We start from the raw sequence: 21,850 nt of genomic DNA, 5'->3' as shown, positions 1-21,850 counted from the left end.
TCTATGGGAGAGTCCTGTAGTCCTATAATGTCATGGAAATTCATGAAGCTTCACCCAGTATTTTTGATTGAAACTACAGCAAGATTCCCCCATAAGATACTACTTTTCAGACTTCAGCCAGAGCAATCTGTTCTTAGCTCTTCTGACTAGCTGTAGAAGACACAGTCCAAGCTAATGAATTTCTATTGGCTTGGTGAGCAGATTGTCTGAAACCTTTCCATGTTTTCTTCTTGCTGTTTTCTAACTAGAAAAGGGTGGGTAGCTGACGTCCATCTCTCAGCAGTGCTTGCTGGGATGAGGAGGGAAAGAGCAATGGTTGGCCATTGTTGGGTACCTCTTCCTTTGGCCATAGTGAACGGGACTGCTTCCATGGTTTGTGCCATACTTGTTAGAAATCCAGGTTGTTATAGACGGTCCATTATAGAGAGCATTTGGGGCAGAAGATCTGCGTTTCTGGCGGTGTTCAGGGAATATTGCCATTCCTGGGACTGGATGCTGGGTCAAAAATAGAGATACTATTTGGAGGCTGGCCCACCAATCCATCACTGAATTTAAAGAGCACTCCAGAACTGGGAGAAAAAAGTGAGACTATGGCAAAATGGTGCCTTCTGGCACAACAGGTCATCTCCCTGTGGGAATTCTGAGTCATTTTGTTGTTGATTTTAGTAACTAAAATAAGTTTATTCTCTGCTTTTTTTCCTTGCCAGACCCCACAGACCCTGTCACCCTCAGCTTGCAGGGAGTGAGACAGATTCCATTAATTCTTGTGTATTATTGAGGGATTTGGGTTGATTCTTGGTCTAGGGGGACTGGGAGGAATTTGGCATGGAGCCCTCTGAGGTAACTATCTTGTCTAGTAAAACTCGGGCTGTGGGAGTTGGTGTGAGGAAATAATAACATCCACTTTGGTTTCTGCAGCCTCTGTCCTGGGGGCTGGTTGAGTGTTGCAGGAGGCCACAAGAATCCTGCTTGTGACCACAGCCAGATTAATGGCCACATTGGCAGCTTTTCAGAAGTGAGGAATTTGTCCACTTTCACAATAATGGCTAGAAATTCCACATGAATTAATTAGTTTTATTATGGGACTTGTCCTTCCTGCTCCTCCAGGGCTGTCTGAAACACTGAACTCATTACATGAAGAAATGAAAATAGTACTAAAAATAAGAACTGCTATCCCAAGCCTTTGTGAGGAAACTCACAGAGTATACCGACATCCTCCACCAGACATGCTTCCCAAGCTGTGGCTTTTGGCTAGATGAGATCTAAACTCAAGTTTTAGATCAATTGCAGCCACTTAAGCACCGCAGCCTGCCCCATGAGGGAGTCCTCTCTCAGCTTGTTGTTCCCTGCTCATCTCAAGCTGTTCATCTAGGCTTCTTAATTACTCTCACAGTTTCAGTTTGATGCAGTGTTCAGATCTGACCCCTGGATGTTGCACACTGGAGGCTGCAGACCTTTAGTCTCCTCTACCCATTAGAATGGGTTTCTTACCTTGCAGGGACATTTGCTTTTATGGTAGTGAAGTGCTTGGAAATACCCTTGGGAAAAAGTGCTCTGCACTTGAATTTTGGTCAAGGGTATGCCATAAAAATGACAGCACAGGACTTTGGAAAGGTTTGATTGAGTGTACTCAGAGTAATGTTAGATTGAGTAAATATTTTGGGAGCCCAGAGCTGATAACTTTCCCTTGCTTACGTTTGTGGGGAGTCAGCCTGCAGAAACTTACCAGGTCTCAGATGGCTTTTAAACAAAGGTTGTCCATGGACTCAGTGGGCTTTTATTTTAATCCCCTTTTAGAAGTGCTGATGTTGTCTTGAGGTTTGCCTGCTGATAAGGGGCAGGTGTGCAAAATGCACACTGCTTGCTGGTAGTTCCAGTGTTTGCTTTATGCGTATTGATTCAGATACTTGTGTTTGGACAGGGATTCTCTTTTTGAGTCTAACCCCTCCTTTCTGCTCAGCTCCACCTTTGTGAACCGGGCTTGACTTTTCCCCCACCCCTTTTGGGTTAAGTGAGTTCAACCTGAGAAAGCTGACCAGTGAGGAGGTAAAGTTCCTGCAGGTCCCACCACACAGAGTGGCTTGGTTGGTGCTCAGCTCTGTTGAGAATTGTGACCCTCATCTTGCAGGCACTAAGGCCAGCTCAGCTGACAAAGGGCCGAAACACAGAGTTTTCAGCATTAACAAAATGTGCCCTGTAAAAAGAGTAAGAAATGAAAATGCAGACATAGATTCTTCTAATCTCAGATGGCTGGAAAGCTTTGGTCTTTCTAGTAATGTTTGTTATGGATTTCAGTTGCTGCTGTCCTCCATTTTTCTGTTTATTCTTTTTATCAGGCTGGTTTCAAGGATTTGTTATGTTAACTCCTGGCCATTAAGTTGGTCCTGCACATATTGAAACTGACCTTTGCAAATTCAGAGCATGCTGAAAATGCTCGGGCAGTGGAGATATGACTGGGCAGTAGACCAACCTGGCCAAAGGTCCATGACACCCGTAATCCTGTCTTAGGTGGTAGCCAGCAGTGCACAAATTGGGAATTTTGAAAAGAGTGTGGAATGAGCCTTGTGAGGTGGGAACAGTGCTATGGAAACCCATAATGCTGCCGATACCGCTCAGCCCATGATTGAAGGGATTTCCAAAGCACAGCCTGGTCTGCCGGCTGCTGCTTCTGTGTTGGGAGACCTGAATTCCAGCAGTGGGGCTTCAAGTGCTGGGGGAAGCAAGCAAATCATTGCCTGTGTACATCACTGCTGTGTCTTGAGGCTTTGGGATAGGAAGAACTCCATGCACAAGACCAATTTGGGGTTGCTCCTACAAAACCAGTCGGCTACCTGTTCTGATTTCCTGACACCTTGTATGTCCTGGAGCAAGAGCCATGGTGAGAAGGGAGGTCCCATCACTTGGGTTGTGCCCAGTGGAAGCACAGCCCTGCCCAGATGTGGTTTTATCTTGAGTTACAAGCTAGGAGAGCTCAGCCTCCATGTTGTTGTTGTTGGAAGTATTGTGTCCCCTGGAGCTGATATGCCCTAGCAGAACTAAACCGTTTCAGCTGACCTCAAAAACTGCTTGAGACTGAAATACAGTGGCCCCCATAAACATTTAACTGAGTCTGTGGTTTTTTGTAGTTGTTTTTTTTTTTTTCCCCAGTTCTTCTCTTTTGCTTTTCCCTGCCTATGTGGGGATAGTCAACTGAATGCACATTCCTTCCATGGCATCCGGTGATGACATGGCATTTTTGGCAGTTAAATTATGCATCTTGTTTATCTCCTGTCATCATCAGCCATGTTAAAGACTGACATCAAGCTTAGTGTTGAGTGTGTGAATGCTCCTGTGGGAACATTTACACCCCACTATGGGCTGCCCACTGCCATACAAACCACATTCTGAGAATCTTTGTACAGGCTGCGTTAAGCTATTGCAACTCTTCTGTTGAAGCAGTGGACTCTCACTGAATTTATAAAACCTTTTAAATGGGGGATGTTACCAAAATTTTGCCCAAGAAAGAGCTGTGGATGGGTGGGACTTCAGGCTATGTGGCAGAAAGAGCCTGCAATGCAAGACTGCAGTTAGTGCAGTCACAGAGCAACAAAGGTAACCTCTGTGAGCAGGGGCAGACTGGCTGAGCTTTGGAAATCCCTGAAGTCGCAGTCTGAGCGGTGTCCGCGGCATGTCTGCCGCCAGTACCTGGGGCTTATTTGTGCAAAGTGTGCAACCTGCCTTGTACTGGAGTAGCCCTCAGCTGGGCTGCTCTCCTTTCTCCAGCTGTGGAAGCATGCATGGTGCCTGGAGGGCATGTAGTCAAAGCCTGGCAGGGATTAGGAGATTGCAGATCAGATACTGCGCCCGCGGTGGAGCTGGGGAGCTCCGACGCCATCGGGTAGGGACACCCACCACTGCATCTAAAAGTGGAGCAAATGGGACTTCCCCATCCTGATGGTGGTGAATAGCTGTATTTCAGAGCCAGAGAAGTGGCGTCGGTTCCCCTATGCCCTGAGCCCTGCCGGTGCAGGCCAGTTCTGCCATCCTGTCCTGGCTGCCGTGTCGTGGATAGAGTGGGACTCTGCTATTTTCAGCTGGGTTGCAGGTTTGCCCTTTTCCCAGATAGAGACATGCATCTGTTTTAAGGTAGCCAAGGCACAGAGTGAGCGAGGCTGAATCTCCCCAGTTTCCCCCCAGAGTCTCCCCCCAGTTTCCCAAGGAGCCGAAGCAGGGACCGCAGGAGTGGGTTTAGACACCGAATTTTGAGCAAACATGTGTTACAATGCTGTCTGGAGGTACTTTTGTCCGGGGGCTTTCCTGTGGAGAGATGTACTCGGGAAGAAGAAATAGTAAGTGACTAAATGTCACGGTTACACTCCTGCCATCTGAAAAGAACTCCCTATTTTCTTTTGGCTGCGAAAATTAACTTCCCTTTCTCTTCCCCGAGCGGGCGAGCTGGCTCCCGGTGGCCGTGCCCCCGTGGCGGATGCACAGGACGGTCCAGGTCAGGCTGAAAGGAAAACTCTCCAACTGGGGGCTTTTCACTGTTGTGCTCCTTTTTAAAGAAAATGCGCAGGGCTTTTCCTGGCCCTTGTGAAGGCCAAGATGCAGGTTTGTAGCTGGAATAGGGTAAGCCTGGCCTCATTTGGGAGCTCCGCTGGGTTTTGAGCTGCTCGCTTCCCTTCTTCATTCCTGCTGAGCTGTGTGGGGTGGGGGCTGGCATCCGGCTTTTTGTTATTCATGTAATTAATCCCATCCCTCCCCCCCGACTGTGGTTCTGCTGCCCCCAGGCACAGACTGGCTGTTTGGCCTCTGCTGCACTGTAAAAGCTCCACCTGGAAGTCTGGGAAACTGAGGCACGTTCTCTGGGTGTGTTGTTCTTGGGCATGCTTATCTTTTGGTCCTGGAAGATTCAGTAATGGTACTGTGTCTTAGGAGAGTTTCTTAGACTGAATAGCTTGCTATTTCCTCCACTGATGAACACTAAAAAAAAATAATGATGCTACGTGTTGCCTAGTTTAAAGATGCCAGGGTGGGGAAAATACTAAAAAGGCTCCAGTGCAAAATTCCCTGGGATTTTTTGATTTTTTAAAAATACTCTTTGCAATAGAAGAAGTCTGGGTTTTTTTAGGATGAGAGCCTGATGGGTAAGGAATGATCCAGCAGCTGCTGCACCTGGGAGAAGTCAAGAGCTTGGTCTTAACTTGCAAAGGCTTTTGTGGGCCCTCTGGTATCTCCTTAGTGCTGAGAAGAAAATATGCATTGCTATACCCGTACTGATCATGTGCATTCAGACTGGCATGTTCATCCCAGTCCCTCTTGCCTTCTTCCTTTGCTGCTGTTTTTTCCCTAGAGCCCTGTACATTTTTCCCATTACCTTTTTTTTTTTTTTTCGGGTCAACAAGTTTATTTTCCTGATATAAAGTTCTGCATTCTCTTTCTTCTTCTTATACTCTTTTGCTGCATTTCTGCCAGCCTCATCTTCTCTCCCCTTGCCTGCTCTCATATTTACTTTGCATATTTTTAGCAGGGTGCTAGAAGGATCATTTTGACCTGTCTGGCTCAGTGAAGACCTGCTGAAACTTGCCATTGATCCAGAGAGAGGAGCTGTCAGGGGATATCCTGCTGGAGTGGGAGGGTTAGGGCAGAGCTCTGCATGAGCATGTCTGGGAGCTGTGGAGGTGACACACTCTGGGTTTGGAGTACGATGGAGTGCACATGTTGGTTCCTGCTTGGGACTGATAATTTTGGTTTGGCTGCCAAACCACTAAAAAAAAAAAAAAAGCCAAATCTAAGGTTTTATTCTGGTAACTTTGAAATACTGGCATTTCTCCATGGGAACACAAAGGAACCTCAGAACAATCTTGCAAAGATATTTAGGGAGACCAGCAGCTAAAAAAGTTCACCACTTGAGCACCTTTGAAGAAAGCAGAGGGAATGAACATCCACACTCTCAAGAGCAGTGCGAAAGAACATGTCACCAGTTTACCCACTGACCCAGGATGTGTGAAAAGTCACCCCAAACTTTTCCTTTGCCTGACAGATGAACATAAGCTGTCTGGGCTCCTGCACTGTAACTCTTGGGTTTTGCCAAATGCTGACATTTCAGTGGGTGTACGCATCTGGTGGTGTTTGGGGGAGAGCCTGGAGGAGCACAGTGATCCCGCTGGGCTTGATGAACCTCCCGAGCAGCAACTGCAGGAGCTGAGCAGGATCTCGGGCTCAGTGGGTGTGGAAGACTTTAGTCCCAAATGGCCAGGCTCTTGGTGGCTTTCAGTTTTTGCTGAAATTGGACCATAAACATACCTCCTTGGTGGAGCTGCTGGCATGCAGGCTCCCCTCCACCCAACTGGCCCCAGTACTGACCGCAATCTTCTATTTCTTTTCCCTCTAAAAGAACCAAAAAGAAGCCTTGGGTTTGACCATAAGCCAACCTTTCTGACTTGGTTGCTGTTACTGCTGTGATTAAACCCAAACAAAACCAAAACCTGGAATGTTTTCTATATGTCCAGTTTTAGTTCCTTTTTTTCCAGGTCATCAGCCAAACCAAATGGCCCCAAACAGACCCCAGGTGTTTGCACTGTCCTGCTTTTTATGAAAATGCACAGTTGCTTTATAAAAACATGCAAGAATTTGGAGTTTTCCTACTTTCCTACTTGCTCTCTTTCTCAAGGGCATTTGCAGAGAGATTGCCTTCTCTGTTGCAGCTGTACTGAGGTGTTTTCGTCCTGGCACTCTCCCTCCAAGGTGGGGCAAAGAGAGGCCATCAAGAAAGAAGCTGTGGAGAGAGCAGTGTGACTGTGAACCCAAGTGGACTTTGGAGCAAAGCTCTGTAATGAAGTTTTCCAGGGGTGTTGTTGGCCTTCTGGATGGGTTAAATGTCTGCATCTGTAGCCACCCCCTTTCTTCCCTCCTGCAAGCTGATCAGGGCTTTCCTGCGAGCCCATCCCAAACCTGGGGCTGGTGGCTTGCTGTCACGTAGCATGATGCAAATCCAGTGCCTGAACTGCACTTGGACCAGCGCCCATCCAGTTTCCAGTGGATGTAGGGCCAAGTCCACAGGAAAGTTTTCCCAGATTTTGGTGAATTGAGTGACCATCATGGCACACAGGCTGAGACATATGTGGACTTTTACCTCTTTTTCTCTGGTTACCTGGCGTGCTGTCTTTCTCCTCAGCATGCAAATTCTTCTCTGCTTTGCATGTCTCTTAATTCAGACCGGTGCAAATTGCTCTCCTCCTCTGCTGATATCCGTTTTCTGACTTAGCATTTCTGCTGCCATTGAGTTCTGGCCTTCATCCTTTGGGGGCTGGCACCCACTGAACCCAGCTGAGAATGTGGCCCTTTGTGCTGGAGCTGCTTGCAGAAGCTGGGGAGCTTTGCCTTCCCTGCTGCGAGCCTTTTTGGCTGGAGAACGCTTGCCCTTTCCTGGTGGGGAGGGATTTAGGGGTGAGGGGGAGGTGAGAGCACTCCTTGTGCTGGAAGAAAAATGATGAATGACTCTCTTGTGCTTCTGAACAAAACCAGGAAATGGGGGGGGGGGGAGCAAAAAAAGAGGAAATGAGAAACAGTAAAGAGGCCTCCCCCGCCTTCATATAAGCAATCACTCCACAGCATCTGGAGCCCAGTAAAAGGGCTGTTCCCAGGAGACCTCACACTTGCCAGCCACACAAATCTCCTTTATTGCAGGCTCCTGGGGCTTGCACCCCCACATACCTCCTTGTGCCGGCCCTGCACCCAAAACCAGCCTAGCAGGGTCAAAGTGAAGCTCGGTTTCCATGGCCATCGACACCAGGGGTGTGCATGTGGCTTGGCTGGCAGATCATAGTCTGGATCCATCCCGAGGATACGGCTGTGATGCTGTCAAAGCAACTGGAGCACCTGCACGCTGTTTGTGCTGGCATGCTGCCTGGCAGCAGCAGGGCACAGACAATGCCATACTCTTATCTGGTGTGAAATCTGCTGGAGTGGAGTCACCTCTCCTGCCCTCTCCTCCAAAATTGTTTTGGATGCAGTAGATGTAGCAGGGATGAGCATGGAGTGTGTCACTGGTCATCACGGTTTGCGTCTGATTTTAACCACCCTCCTTTGCTGGTTGTTAAAAAATGTATCTGCTAGGGACCTTAATAGGTTAAGCTCTTTCTTAGCATAACCTTGCTGCTGTTACTTGTTTAATCATTGTCGAGGGGCTTGTTGGCAGTGGGAAAGCTTTTCCTGAGCACAACTTTAAAATCATAATGCAGGTTTCAGAAACACAGACCCTGTGAAGGAAGTAGTTCTCACCCATTTACAGCTGAAGGTGATCACAGTTGATCACTGAGCATCTTCATCATCCCACCTAAAACACTGGCTACTAATTTCGTTGTAGTTCTTATTCCTCTGTTGTCTTCATCAAGTCCCACCTGAATTAATATGTTAGGTGAGAGTGGGTTTGCCTGTTTGTTTCTCCTTCCCGAGTTGAGAGGAGCTCTTTTTCCCCTGGATGTAAGTCCGTGTGGCTTTTCCAGCTGTTGTCCTCCAGTCTGGAGATGGTGAGTGTTTCTGATGTGGCATTTAGATCTTTCCTGGGAATTTTCAGTGTTCAGGGCTCTGTAGGAGAATTCTTAGTCACAGAAGTAACGCAGGTACTATGGAGCTTCTGTGCTGATGGATGTTTTTGCTTCTTATATTCAGAGATTCTGTTTTCATCCAGGCTTTAGCTCAGTGCTTGCTCACCTGCTTGTGACCCTGTTTTCATTCACACAAATCTGGAGGATCGAGTGCATTATCTGAAAAATACATTTGCTCTCCAGTGTGGGCATGGGAAGAGAAAGTGTTCTCTTGTAAAAAGGTAATTCATCACTTTGGATATTTGCAAGTGTTTTTGAAATCCCCTCTTAACCTCTTGTCAGCAGAAGGGAATCCTTATCCTTTTTCACAACTGCAAAATGCAAAGTAGTATCTTCAGGTTTTCCCTAAATAGTCAATGGTGGTGATGGTGGTGATGCTGGGGATTTGGGGCAGTCTCCATGTAAGTTGACCGGACAAGAGAGGAAAAGCAATATTGCTCTTGAGTTTAGAGCAGCTCCTGGGATTGCTCAGCATTTAGAGGAGTTTGCAGAGAAGGACAGTATTGTAAAAACCCTCAGTTCTTCTGCTTGCAACCCACAGGGCAGTACCTTCCTGTCCTTACTCTACCTTTTCCCTTGTGTCCGGTGTTCTGCGTGCTTGAGGAGGCATGTGGGAAGCCAGGCAGGGCCTCCACTCTTTGTACTGCCTGTGTGAACCCTGGGGTTAGCCTTTGAGTGACCCCTGAATTGCACAAATTTGGAGGCACTGGTCAGAAAAGGCATAATAAGCCCTGTCTGCAAGGTCCAAGCTGTGCTGCTGTAGGCTTCTTAGCTGGAGAGCAATGTTGTGCATGGCAGGTAGCAAGAACAGACTTTGTGTTTGGGACACTAAATGGTCAGGGATGGGCTGGGAGCTGGTTATTTTTTGTTCAGCAGTTATGTTAAAATACGTACCGGAGATGTAGTTCTTTCTCTTTGTGCCAGCAGTGCCCACAGGAGACTGGTGGTGAGTGACCAGTCCCTAAAGCAGGGCAGCTTATGATTCACCCCATGCCTCCTTTTGTTTTTACACCAGTGATGCTTTTAAAGCAGGGTCCTTGATGGCCAGAGACCGGGGTGTGCTGAGTCAGCACCTGTTGCTGCTGCTGTATCGGACCCTGGGCAGGGGTACGAAGTTTTGGGGATGCCTTAGGGCATGACAGTCTCCTCCTCTGGCTGCCCCTGTGTGAGGCACACCTTGTGCTCTCATTAGCACAAACCCCATAGCATTTGAGCCTGGTGAATTTAGTTTCTCTGGAAGTCACTTGATCAAAAACCCTGCGTTGGTTGACTGGGTGACTGCTACATTTTGGTCCTGAGCCCTTCAAGTGAGGTTGGGTCCACTCAAAGGGAGAGAAATCTTTGGACTCTGCTTCCATGGGAAAAACTCCTGAGGGAAGTCTGACTCCTCTGTGGTTTCCATAACACCATGCTGAGGTGTCTGCGTGTTCTGATGTCTTACTAATTTGCCAGTGATGATTTTTTTTGAGTTATTTTTAACAGGCACATTGTGCAACTAATGGGCTTTTTATTGGTGGTAAACAAGCCGAGCTAGGCAGGAATGCTGCCGAGCCTGGAGTGGCAGGCTTGCCTCTGGGTGCTAGAGAAATAACTTGCTCACTTTTTTCCTTTAGAAAAAAAAAAAGAGAGAGAGAGAGAAAACCTGTGGCTCTCCTGCAGCCTGATGCTCCTACCAGCCTCCCCCATGGAAGCAGTGGCAGAGCAGCTGAGCTGCATACTCTGTACCTCATGGCCTGATTTTTGGGTCTAAAACTGCTCTCTGCTCTGGTTTAAGGGATTGTAACCTTTGGTGGGAAGGCAGTGGCTTTGCCCACCCACCTCAAGAGCTGGGTTGTGCAGGGCCAAGTCCTGCCTTGGCCCAGAGAGTTGCTTCCTGCCAGGCTGTGGCTGGGATGCTTGGGGCTGAATGCATGGAGCTGGTGGGTCTTTGTGTAGGGGCTGTGGAAAACCTCCTGTCTCTTATCATGCTTCTTGTTTGATAAGCCGAGATCTGTCTGCACACACACAGAATTTCAAAACACTCCTAGAACAGGAGTGAGATTGGATAGCAAACCCGTGCAGGTACTGCCACAGAGTGTGTGGCCATTGCCCGGAGCAGGCCTGGTGGTGCTCGGTGTGTGAGCCCCAGCCTGTCACTGCAGGGCTGTGCTTGGGCCCTGGGACTCACACTAAGCTCAGAGCTGCCTCTGTCCCTGCAGTGTGTGCCACCAATGTCCAGGATAACCTCAAGTGAAAAGTATCAGACTTCAGTGGCCAAGAAAAGAGTGCTGACCTATTTTGGACACTTATTTATATTCAAGTTGCTTCTCTCTGTCTCTGTGAAAAGGCTGTAGTGACTCCAATACTTTAAAAAAATTTTTCTCCTCCCATAGCTTTTGTTTTGAACAGGATATGATCTAGGACTAACATCTGTATTTTCCAGTAGTCAGAATAAATGTCTTATTATCTTTTCTTTTATTTTTCTTGCTGAAACAGCATTTTACAGAGCAGAGCCCAGCTCTGTAATACAGCTAAGCATTTTCTTGCATTGTATCTCAATTTGTACAGGTTCTCCTTTTATTAAAAGTCTTTGCTACAATTCATAGGTTTCAGACCAAAATGGAAAAAAGATTGAAAATATGTTACTGCTGTTTTTGATCATGAGCCACAACAAGAAGTCATCTAATTTAGGGTCAGAAAAATGATGAAAAACTGTTTGGTTTTTTGTTTTTCTTTGTTTATTTGTTTTTGTGGGTGTTTGTTTTTTTAAGTACTGAAAAGATCTTACTGGTGAAAATGCTTTTGGGTTTTTTTGTCTTGTTTTGACAGTTAGCTATTCTCTATATGCTGCAGTTCACAGTTAATTTCTGATGTTTTGTAAATTGAAACTGTAGTGTCTCTGACAAAATTGTACCACTGGAATAATCATAAAATTTGAACAGCTCGGTCAGTGCAGCCATGTGCACTAACCCTAGCTGGATACTTGTCATCCTGTAGATTTTAGGACTTGCAATTCTTACTGTCAACAGTAGGAATCTAAGATACTTAATGAGCAAGAAAAACAAAGGCAAGTGCTATGGATATTGTCATCCATATGAGTGATGGTTGTATTAGTCCTTTGTATTCCATAATTTTTCCTACTTTAGGAGGTTTTTTTGTGTGCATCTGTGGTTTTGTTCCTGTTTTTTTTTTTGTTTTGGTCTGTTTTTTGGTTGGCTTTTTTTTTTGTGTGTGTGTGGTTGGTTTTGGTTTTTTGTTCGTTTTATTTTGTTTGGGAGTTTTGTTTTATTTTTTGGTATCTTTAAGACTTGACAGAGCAAGGGTGAAAAAACTGGGAGTGGTTTGCTTTATTGAAATTGGAAACCCTTTGGCTTCACTAGCCAAGCTTGCAAATTCACTGAAGAGCGCCAGCCTTGTGCTTAACTGGCTGTGCCCTGTGTGAGTGCATCTACATGAAGATCATGTGTAACTCCCAGAAGGTCAGTGGGAGCCTTTCCCCATCATCCTTGCCTGCAGCTGGATTTGACCCAAAGTGTATCTGAGAAGGATTAGGGAACTTTCTTTGTTACACAGTCGTGGTATGTGGGTTTTGTGCTTTTGTATCTGTACTCCTGTCTTCAGAGTGTCTGATATGAAATTACAAGTTCACGTGCCCAGATAGACACACAGTACCCTCTGTGTGCACTGAAATGTCCCTGTGCAATGATGTGGCTGGATCTGGGACGATCTCATTGCACCATGGCAGAAAGGCTGTGCTCACCCCAAGGCTGATGGCTCTGTGGTTGACATCAAGTATAGCTGCTCCCTGAGCGCGGTCAGACTGTGACTTCCTGCTTGTGAGGGCAAGGAGAGCAGGAGCAGAGCACTCATGATACAGCAAGGGAAAAGAGAAACATCAGCTGAGGTCTGAGGTCTCTGATCCAAGACCTTGTGGTGATGCAAAACTGTCCTGAGAAGCTCAGCATCACCCTTAGTAGGAGTGGGATATGGCATGGCCAACTGAATGACTCCATGCTGTATGCTAGGGTTTGAAGTGTAAAATGCTCTTCAACTTTGAGTGGATCATGTCTGTTTAAAGTTGTTTGTGACCCCTGTGTGTTAAAAACATTTGTAAAGCTCATCTGAAAGGAAGTAGGTCTGAAGGTGAAACTAGTTCCTACTGCTGCTGGGATCAGAGGAATGTAGCAGCTGTGTGTCCCGAGTGGTGTGTGGCTTGGGTTTGGTTGTTCAGATCTGGATATGGAGAGACCAGACTTTGACCCCTGCAATGCAAAAGAAATATTTTTTAATATTTTTGTGATTGTATAAATGGTTTCAATGGACAGCCTTTCTTTGCTTTCAGAAGAGCTGTTCTAGGTGAGCAATCGCTCTAACAAAGAACATAACTTAAAGAAATGATGGCCTCCACAACAGATGCTTTTTTTGTCTCCTGAACACTCCCCACAGGCTGCTGCAGTGGAGCGATGCTGTTGGCGTTTCCTGATCAGATCTGTTGAGGTGTTTTCACATCGGCAAGGAAACCAGAATTTACCAAACTCATCTAGGATTTGCTGGATTAGAAATGATGAGAAGCTGCTGAGTCTGGATGCTCAGGGACTCTCAAGAATTAATGATGTGTATCTAGTCTGGATTAGTTTTATCTACAGAAGTTTTAATGGGAGACATTTATTGGGAATTGAAAAGTTTCTAGTTCAAAGTGAGCAGCATTCTCCCTGCAAATAAGAAGGCAAACTAGAAGGAGTGATGGTCTGTATTGAGTTGGCATGTTTAATATGATTTAGCTACTCTACTGTGAAAGTGAATTCAGATGAAGCTTCCCCTGTCTAAAAAGGCAGGTGAAGGATTTTGTTGTGTGATGAATTGATGCAGTAAAGCAGAAGCTGTAAAAGAGTCTGCCCTGAATACAGGGAATGTCTCTGGAGCTGGCAGTATTGGCAGAGCTGGGAATGGGGAACATTTTGGGCAGTGCATGAGACTCTCCACTTCAGTGCTCAGCCCTCAAATATCCCCTACATGATATATCAGGTCTGAAACCACAAATTTGCTTTTCTGGAAGCACATGAAGGTGATTATTCCATTTTCCTTGAGTCCGTCAAAATTCAGGCCTTTGTACTTTGACTTAGTTGTCTTCATGATTGCTGGTGGTCTTGTGCACACGTGGCTCCATGCCTTACACACCAGAATGTCAGCAGGGTGAATTTTTGATAAAGTTACTGGGAAAAACTTACGATATTCTGTATTGTCAGTTTCTTGGAGACATTTGGATCCAAATCTGAGGCTTGAGTGTTCTTTTTGCCCTGTGTGGCTTCCTCCATATTTGTCTCTAAGCAGAAAGACTGATTAAATTACAGTGCACCTCTGCTAATGTGCACATATGGCAGCTCTCTAAAGTTTCATATTAATTTTTATTTTTCATGTGGTGAATAATCACCCATCCAGAGGGTTGAGGAAAGAGCAATGTACAGTAATTGCTGGATATGCATTTCAAAATTCCCCGTGGAAGACTGTCTAATTAGATTTAATGAGCTGCCTGGTGAGCATGCGTGTGCATGTGTGCTTTCACCACCTCTCTTGAGCTAACAGGATCAGAAGTGTTAATGTGTGTCCGAGGTGAATTGGAGGAGTATGTGGGAGAGGTGTTTTTGCACTTGGAGAGCGCATGTTTGAAGCAGACTTTTTACCTGTGTTTCTCATGTCTGTGCTGTAATGAGGGACTTCCACTGTGAAGGTGAAGCATTTGATAATGCAGGTGATAAATTGGAAGTGGTTTTGCTGTGGTTTCAGCTGCTTAAGTAAGGAGGGTGGGAGCAGAATATCTTTGATAGCTGGAATCCCTTCCTCTGTAATGTATTCTGAAGAGCTGGTAGTGCAGGGGCTGTCAGAGCTGCAGCAGGTCACAAGATATGTGCCACCAAGCTACCAGGGGAAGTGTTTAACTTAACTGGAAACAAGCTGTCAGAGGGGCTGAGATTTCTGTGAATGAGGTGGATGACAGCCATCAGGTTTGCACATTGCTTTGTCTCTGATCTGCAACACCCCTGAGTTGACTGTGTATAATTTGGCTTTTTTGCAGGGGCATGGCCATGGGTCAGTGCTCTGTTTCCAAGAAGGATGAGTCTGGGTAGAAAGGCATGCTGAGAGGGTGGCCATTTTAATGAAGGGTTTCTCTGTGGGGTTTTTTTTATATTTTTTTTTTTTTTATTAATTGGCCTTTGTTTTCTGTCAAGAAAGTTGTCCTGAAGCGTGACTTAGTGAGCCAAACATGCCTGGACAAAGGGAGTATTAAGCCTGCACAGAGGGAGGGGAGAGGGTTACACCTCTAATTACTTTGTGTGCATGTAATTTTTTTTCCCCTCTGGTGACTGATGGGTCTTGAAAGGACTTGCTGGGGTTGGTTTGTGATTCACCAGGGCAGAGCGTGTTCTGGGCTGAGGCTGCGGGCTGTCTGGGCCCTGGATGCCAAGGGCAGGCGCTGCCCTTGTGCTAGTGTTGCTCATGCCTGAGTCAGCACTTGTGCAGAACAGCTGCTCCTCAGCTGAGGGTCAGGCTGTGGGGTCACTGCTCACGCCCCAGCCCAGCTGGACAGAAGGATGGAGAGGCTTGGTTCTGGCACGTGAGCACTGTCTTGAGTGGGGTGGTGTTGGAGCATGTAGAGCAGCATCTCCTGGTAGCAGTGTGGGTCCTCAGAGCCATCCTGAGCTGGTGTGAAGCATCAAGCAGCCAAAGTACTTCTGCTGACCAAGGGGCTGGAGAACGAGGCAGTACTGAACCTCTTTCACACATCCCTATCCCCAAATAGGGACACAAGTAGGGAAAAAGGGATCAGTGCTCTCCCACCCTCCCAATAGGCAGCAGCCAGCAAACTACCCCACCTGCCACTCTGTCTGGTCTTCCTGCCTGATCCTGGAGCCATGGTACATACCCAGGCTCTCCTGAAAAAATGGGACCTGGGTTTGCCTGAGTGGGGAGTTAGAGCTCATGATGTTCATGTGGGAAGCAAGAAGAAGGAAGAAGGGGAACTGGGGTGAAGGAGGAAAATGGGGAATAAACAGTTGTGGAGATGGTGCTCAGGGAAGAGGAGGAGAAGCTGAGGCTGCCTGGGAGAGAGGAGGAGGAAGAGGAATTTGTGGAGTGGGCTGCAGTCCTGGTCTCAAAGCTGATGGATTAGGAGGGCTTGGCAGGGAATTGGGGATCTGGTTTTAGGCAAAGTGTAAAATATGTGGAATTCAGGCAGGGAGCTCCAAAGCCAGTGGGCTTGGCTTCTAAAGTTCCCATGGGAGGAATGCATTTTAGTCTGATTTCTATAAAGGTTTTCCCTTTCCCACTAGTTTTTGGATCCATTGACCAACTCCTTGCTGGGGGGGTGGTGCAGTAGTCTGACCAATGATTTTCTTCTTGAAAGTTTGGTGAAAATCACTGGCCAGATAGAGGGATAAAGGCCCTGTTAGTGCCCATTTGAAGAGGAAGGGTTCAGCATGGGTTCGAGTAGCATCAGGGCATCTAAGTTGGTGCTAGGGGCCAAGATGCACTCATTGGTAACACTGCTCCTGAGATGGCTGGCTCTCTCTTTGGGAAACAATGCACTTTCTGCACCAAAATAATGGAATCATTTAGGTTGGAAAAGACCCTTGAGATCATAGAGCTCAACTTTAAACCCAGCACTGCCAAGTTCACCACTAAACTTAGGGATACCTAAGTGCCACATCTACATGTCTTTCAAATACCTCCATGAGTGGTGACTCTACCACTTTCCTGGGCAATCCTTTCCAGTGCTTGATAACCCTTTCCATGAAGAAATTCTTCCTAATATCCAGTCTAAACCTCCCCTGCTGCAGCCTGAGGGCACTTCCACTTGTTACGAGAAGGGCCAGAAGAGATTATTGCAGAGTTAGATTTTGCATATGGAAAAAGCCTAACCTTGCCATGGGAGGTGGGAGATGCAGGGGAGGGGGCCCTTCCTCATGCTGGGTGGTTCTAGGTTTGAATCCTATAGTTTGAGAGATGGGGTTTCCCTGCTTTTGGGCATGCCTCTCAGTAACTTAAGTAGATCTTACTACTGGGACTTTTTTCTTTCCCTGTTTTTCCAGCCTTCCCTTCTTCATTTCACCAATTTCTTTTTCCTCCTGCTTTAATAAATCTCAGTGGTTGAGAGAAAATATTTGTTATATCTTCCCCATCCCCCAAATGGATATTTTGTACAGTTTTTATTAATGAAAAATTGTCTCTAGCAAAGGGGAATGGGAATCTTTCTCATTTTGAGCAAATTCTTGTCCTGCCAGAGTGTGTAAATCTATCTTCAGTGTCACCTGCTTGGTTGGTTCCACCAGCTCTTCTCTGCTGATGGAAGATCAGTTACATCTTGCAACTCAGTTTCGTTTTGGTGTGTTTTATTTAAAAAAAACAAACAACCAAACAAAAAAACCCAAACCCCAAACACAAACCAACCAACCAACCAAAACCCCCCAACACAAACAAATAAAAATACCCCCCAAAAAACCTGAATGAAAACAAAAAAAACAACCAACCAAAAAAAAAAAAAACCAAAAAAACCAACAACAACAAAAAAACCCAAAACCAAAACAAACAAAAAAAAAACAACAACAAAAAAAACCCACAACAAAAACCCCCACAACCCAAAAACCCCAAACCCACCCAACTTTTTGTGAGTTATTCCATTAAATGGAGCTGAGGGACTGCAGCAAGCTACCTCTTTTGCAGGAATCCCCTTTGGCTTGAAAGAAATTATTCGATGAATTTTCAATTTGTCACGGTTTACTCCTGCCTCCTTCCTTTTGTCCACTAGCCCAACTAGGCTCCTGCTGAGTCTCTTCATTGGCTGACATGCTTTAGCAGGAGTTCTAATGTGTAGGTGCAGTCCTGATGCAGCAGCCCTTCATGCTCTGAGATGCTTGGGGCAAGTGGCTGCAGTGCAGAATGAGGGTCTAGAGTCTCTCCCAGTTTAAGATTACCCCTTCTAGGAGGAAAAGCCATCATTTTTCATCATGAATTCTTTTCTAAGAGCCTGCGGTTGCCTGGTGTCTCAACTTTCCTCCCTTCATCCGTGGGGGAAAGCCAAGTGGTTCACATTCCTTTCAGGAAGAAATCTTGGAAGAAGAGGACTGCGTGATCCTCTGCAGCCATAACCTGAATGTGGTTCCAGTGCAAAGGTATTGGGAAAAGTTCAGGAGCCTTCACTTCAGGAGTATCTGCTCAGGTGGGTGATGGGTAGTAGCTGAGCTCAGTGTTTTATTTTTCTCAAACAATTTCAGATGTGGGATGGAGGTGTTCACTGCTCATCCTGATATAGGGAGCTCTGCCATCTGCAACAGGAACCTGAGCTGCTGCTGGCAGCTGTTAAATTTCGAATAGAAGCCTGTGGTGGGTTGGTGCTGTCTGGATGCCAGGTGCCCACCAAAGCTGTTCTATCACTCCCCTCCTCAGCTGGACATGAGAGAGAAAATATAACTAAAGGCTCCTGGGTTGAGACAAGGGTGAGAAGAGATCTTGCACTGCTGCTGCTCTCCGGTCAGGGTGATCGATGCACGTGCATCCAGGTGGGATGGCAGAGAACACTCCTCCTGACCTCTTGTTCTCACTGCAGAGCCCAATGTTTGCAGAGTATCTGCAACAGGAATATGGGGATGGGGTTGTGCTGAAAAAATGGTGAGTGTGGCTCCTGATCTCTCACCTTCACTTGCATGTGTTGCCCCCCTCCACTCCCCATGGGAAAGTAGATCAGTCAGGTGGTCTTGTGCTGAAGGAGCTGTACAGTGGATGATGCCTGGGCAGCACCAGCACATTTGGTGATGCAAATGGCCATGGGATGTGGGTTTTCATTTTACGCCTCCCATTCAGAACACTCTTAGGATCAGTGGAAGGGATTACAGCTGATAAAGCTATCTGTTACTGTAAACAAAAGCATTTTCTTTCAACTCTCTAAAAGCTCCAGCAGAGAAAATGATAAAAATTCACTTGCTGTTCATGTTTCCAGGGTGTTCATTCCTCAGAGATGCACCAAGAGGGTGGAACAGGAAGACCTAAGGGAGGGTATACATCTCCTGGGACTGTGGTCAGGAGTATTAAGAACAGTTTACAATAATATAAAATAAAGCATAGTGAAGCCAACAAACCCTTCACTAAAAACCACTTTTGCTACTTTCCCTTGGTGCAGCACAGGCCTTGAACCTGACCCCCACCATCTTTCCCTGTGCTGATTTCTGTTACTAATTTCGCTTGCTGCAACAAGTGTTAAAATCCCAGCTGCTAAGCGGCAGGTCTGGGCTGTGTTTCAACACTTCCCCCCCCCTCCCCTTTCCCAGGAGCTGTTGACATGCCTGTGCTTGCAGCCTTTCTGCTATGTCCTCCATCCTGATCCAGCTTTTTCCTTTCCTCTCTCTCTCTCACTTTTGATGGGTTCAGGCTGGGGATGTGATGTGTGTGGTGGGAGCATGTCTACCCTGACAATATTCCTTGAAAACTGTCCCAACCTGAGTAGAGCAGAAAACTAGTGAGAATATTTGAATTGCTGCCTAGTTCGAAGGCTTCTCGGGTGATATTGCACAGGGGCAAATGCTAGACAGACACTGGAACTGGGAGGTCTCTTCCCTGCGGAAGGTGCTCCTGAATTCCTCGGCTGTGGTGAGGCCAGCCCAGCCAGCCCACAGGGTCCCCTGGACCCACTGTCTTTCATTTGGGTTCTAAAGGTGCTTTAATTCAAACTTTGTTCCTCCTGCTCGGAACAGCTCTCTCCCTGGGTTTCCACTAAGTGCGATGTGCTGGAGTCATGGGAACACCTTCAGGCCAGGATGGTGTTTGGAGTAAAACACCCCAGTCCTCCACGTGGGGCTGCCGTGGGTGCTGTCCCGTTGGCACTGTGCACGCAGGGGCCTCGTCCCGTGGCCGTGGCAGATGGGGGCAGGCGGTGAGCAAGCCTTGCCCGCAGGCTTTGCCAGGTGAGCAGCAACTGGCTTTCTGCTTCCCTGCAGGCTGCTCCCTAACATGTCTGTCCCTGCCTGTTTGTGCCACCGCCTGAGCCCCAGGGGTGGGGAGGGCGGACAGTATCCCTGGTGCTGCTCCAGGATCCGACTCCGAAGCTCTCGGCATCCCCTGCTTAGTGCAGGCGAGTGCATGCATGTGTTTTACGAGGCTCAGTTCACCGTGCCCGCTCTTTTGTCTCTCCCCACCCCTCAAAATTTCCAAATCTTACTTTTTTTTTTTTTAATCCCCATCATATGAATGCACATTTCATGCATCCAGGGCATCTGATTACAGTCAAAGTGCAGATTTTTCCCTTTAACACCTCTACAGTGTGCTATGCCATATTAACTCTGTTCGAGGTTATCTGGGCAATAAAGTGGAAACATGGTCCTGGATGTTTAGCTCTTGCACTCAGTAAAGACTTCTCTTTCTTGTTTTAAAGCAACGTACTGGCTGTCCCATTTTGAGGCTGGCTTTCTTCCAAATGAGCCTGTGTGTGGGCACGTGTGGATTATCTTTGTCTCTATGGCTACCCTGAAAACTTTTGAACCAGAAAATTCAATGGAGGGATTGAGCTCTAAGATACTGGTTTCCTACAGCTTCTATGGAAATAGTTACTGGGTGGTAGGATGGTACCTTGTTCATGTCTCCTGAGGGGCTGAAGCAGAAACTCAGTGTTGAACATCAGAGAACCAACAAAGAGCTCACACTCACAATCTGAGGAAAGAGATACATAAAAAAATCCCCCACAAAAATCAAGCTTTGTTAGTTCTATCACTCAAGTGTATTAATATTAATTAGGTCATTTTACTAATTACCTGTTCATCTGTATGTAAGGGGCAATTGATAGCTTGCTGATGGGTCCCAGCTGGAAACTACAGAGCATGAGAAACAGACCTTGAGAGTCACGTGTGTGCAAGAGGGGGTTGATTATTACCTCCAAGAGCTCTTGTTTGCTAGGGCTTTAAGTAATTTTGGCAATTCCTGAGGTTTCATGAGGGATGGAGAAGTGCTCTCTCTGATGAGGGTTAAACACATGCTTTTTGAAAGAATTAGCGCATGTAAGCTATTCACTGGTGTGTGCTTGCTAAGAGCTGCTGTCAACATTTTGAGAAGATAACAAATAACAGCAGTTACAAATATCATCATCATCATCATCCTTATTATATTTTGTCTCTTTTCAGGCACCTCCCCAGTTGGGGATTTTAAAGATGTTTCTAATTAGTCAGTGTTTCAGGCTCTGGGAGATGACTTGCTGAGACTCTGTTGCAGAGATGTCTGTATTCTGTCCCTCTCTGGAGATTATTTTGGGGTGAGCATCATCTCTGCTCCCCTCATGTAGGTCACACACTCTGTAGTGAGGGTAAGGAGATAAAGCAAGGGATTGGAAGGGGAACCTTGTGTTTCACATTTCCTGTGGGCTTTAGGTCTCCTAGAGGGGAGACATTCACTGGAGACTTAATGGCTTGTCTTGTACCAGCAGCTGGATGTGCCAAGTCCTTTTTCTTTGTCTGCCCTGTCCAGCTGCAGTGGCACACAGCTACTGTCTGGCACAAGCAGGTTTTCAAGTCTTACCATGTCTCTGGGTATTTCCATGCTAGGCTGGACTCTGGGGTTAGGTAAAGCTTGGGAAGGAAAGATTTGGTGGTAAGCAAATGTATAGTCTGTATAGTCTCTTGACAGTCTCTCTGAGTATGGGAGTCAGGTCCTATGGGTGATTTTTTTCAGCATGTTTTTAAACATAAGTGGTGACATTTCCCATGTTTCAGTAATTTCATTCCTGATATAATGATCTTCGGAGCCATTCAAACTATTTTTTACTCATTTAGTGAAAATTGGCAGAGATTGGCTTTTAATTTTTGTACTTAAAATACTATGAATTTGATGTCAGAGAACTGAATGGAAAGTATTCATCTGTGTCAGTCCCCTGGACAGACCTCCTTGGTTCTGGTCCCTGCAGAACCCACCAGCTCATTGTCATTTTGGGCAGAAGAGATGCCAAAACTGGCCTCATCCTCCCCCAGCCTAAGAGTGTTTTGGCAGAAATTTGGCCATTTTAAGGCAATTGTCTTTTTCTGGCTTGTCAAGTCTTTTCTTTCCTATTATTTGCTTTCTCCTGAAAGCTGCTGCTGTTTACACCCCTGCTGATAGCAGGTTGTCTGTCAGACTTTCCTAATTCCTTCCTCAGCTCCCTGAACCCAATTCCCCTTTTCCAAGTGTTTCTTGTTCATGCAGCACAACACAGCCCTCAAGTTCAGATTAAGCTGCCAGAGAAAATGCTGTAGTTCCCAGATGTTCATCAGGTG

General features: G+C 46.4%; 1 protein-coding gene across 1 annotated transcript in view; it reads left to right on the top strand.

The window, feature by feature from the left end:
- IGFBP2 (insulin like growth factor binding protein 2) overlaps window positions 1-21,850 on the top strand; it is a 58,840-nt gene that overhangs the window by 8,049 nt on the left and 28,941 nt on the right. The window lies entirely within an intron of this gene.

Source organism: Chiroxiphia lanceolata, chromosome 7 (assembly GCF_009829145.1).
Source record: "Chiroxiphia lanceolata isolate bChiLan1 chromosome 7, bChiLan1.pri, whole genome shotgun sequence".
Taxonomy (NCBI): Eukaryota; Metazoa; Chordata; class Aves; order Passeriformes; family Pipridae; genus Chiroxiphia; species Chiroxiphia lanceolata.
The sequence above is the reverse complement of the archived record's forward strand: the minus strand, read 5'-3'. Positions and strand labels throughout refer to the sequence as shown.